This window comes from Pangasianodon hypophthalmus, chromosome 22 (assembly GCF_027358585.1).
Source record: "Pangasianodon hypophthalmus isolate fPanHyp1 chromosome 22, fPanHyp1.pri, whole genome shotgun sequence".
In the NCBI taxonomy this organism is placed as follows: Eukaryota; Metazoa; Chordata; class Actinopteri; order Siluriformes; family Pangasiidae; genus Pangasianodon; species Pangasianodon hypophthalmus.
The window spans coordinates 16,320,539-16,322,696 of NC_069731.1; positions in this window are offsets into that span (position 1 = coordinate 16,320,539).

Consider the following 2,158-nt stretch of genomic DNA (forward strand, 5'->3'; position numbering starts at 1 on the left):
AAGTAGTTTTAGGGACAGGCCACATCTCCTCCCATGGGCTATACGGGGTAAACAGAGATAAACAATAGGAGAGTTTGATGTTACATTCCTAAGCACTGTACTACAGCTACAGTCCAGAAATCCACCAAATGTGTTGTCTAGAGACAAAAAGCTTTGATTCACTGTTGATTTAGAAATAGCTGTTGATGTAATGAACTTTTAAACTCTGTCTCAGGCAGGGAAGCTGCCAGATAAGTCATTCTCTTCTTGAGCAAAACAATTACAGCTTACCAGTTATATTTGTAACATCAATATATTTTAATCAAATAGTATCAAGTAAACTAAGTAATCAGGTAAAACGTGATCTCTAAATGGTTCTTAGGTCCAAAAAGGTCTCATATTATTACCATATAAATAGATATACGTAAGAATGAGTGGACCAATTCACTGACACAACATTATTACTTTATATGTGTGTACACTATATACAATACCTTACTGCTACTAGTGCTGTTTCACTACGTTTTAAGGATCACTAAGATTAACTAAGATGTGGAGATTTGCTTATTCAGCCACAAGAACATTAGTGAGGTCAGTGTAGTTGAGGTCAGGGCCACTTGAAGTCTTTCACTTCAATCTTGGCAAACCATGTCTTTATGGACCTCACTTTGTCCAAAGGAGTCATTGTTGTGCTAGAACATGTGGTCATTAGTTCCAGTGAAGGGAAATTGTAATGCTACAGCATACAAAGTCATCGTTTGAGCAGCAGTTTGGGGAAGATCCATGTGGTCAGGTGTCCACAAACTTTTGAGAGAGGAGTGTGATTGTTCACCAGCCAGTGTCTTCTGGGAGTTTTCAGGGATAAAATGCTAACTGTAGTGTAGATGTTTTTCATATGTTCTCTGTCAATGTTACAATAGTGTTTTAGAAAATATTCTGAAGGTAGTCTGATTTTTAGTTCTTCTCTGACTAATCTCCCTCTCTATTTTTAGTGGATCTTTGTTGGGCATACCACATTCTGTCCATTTTTATGGAAACTAAGAGGCCCAAGCCTGTTCCAGCATGACAATGCCCCTGTGCAGAAAGCACTGACCTCAACCCCACTGAACACCTTTGGAATAAACTGAAACACTGACTGTGCCCCAGGCTTCCTCGCCTGACATCGGTGCCTGACATCACTAATGCTCTTGCAGCTGAATGAGCACAAACCCCCACAGCAAGAATCTCCGGAATCTGCTCGAAAGCCTTCCCAGAAGAGTGGAACTAAGCCGAATTAAGTCTGGAATGGGATGTTCAAAAAGCACAAGTGTGATGGTCAGGTGTCCACAAAACTTTTGGGAATATAGTGTACCTAGACACACACATATCTCATATTATACTTTATTTTCATTTTATTTTATAATATTTTTTTTTAAAAAAACTTTTTTTTACTGTACCTGTCCTTTGACTAGGGGTCCTTGGAGGACTAATGGTTAGGCCACGGTGCTCTCACCACCATGGCCTGTGTTTGATTCCCTGCCTGGGAACTGACCCCAGCCACCAGGGTTGCACATGACAGTGCATTCCCAGTGCCGGTCCCAAGCCCGGATAAACTTGGGGAGGACTGCATCAGCAAGGAATCCGACATTTAAAAAAAAAAAGTGCCAAACCAAATATGCAGACCAATGATCCACTGTTGGGACCCAAAACAAGAGCAGCTGAAAGAAGAACAACCTGTCTAATCGACTGCTTTGTTATAATTTAGTCTGTGGAAAGTCAGATTGCTTGTATGGGACATCTTACCTGGCCAATGCAATTGGTTGTTGTTATTATAATAATAATTATTATTATAATAATGATGATGATTAGTAGTAGTAGTAGTAGTTGTTGTTGTGCACGTGCAAAAGCATGTAAGGATATGCAGTTCACAGTCCACATGTCCTGCCCATTATTATTACAGGTGAGAGGGCGCGAGTAAACAGGAAGGCCATGATAAGCTGTTACTGTTTCGGAAATTACCGAGCATCCCCGCGCGCGCCGGCAGTTGGTTCGTTCCTTCACAGTAAAAAAAAAAAAAAAAAAAAAAAAAAAAAAAAAGGCGTGCTCACAGGGCAGTGCTCGCGCTACTTTCGGTTTCGTGTTGTCAAGCCAGCTGAGCACTCAGCGCGGATTTTCTGACTCCTGGCTCCACACTCTCACA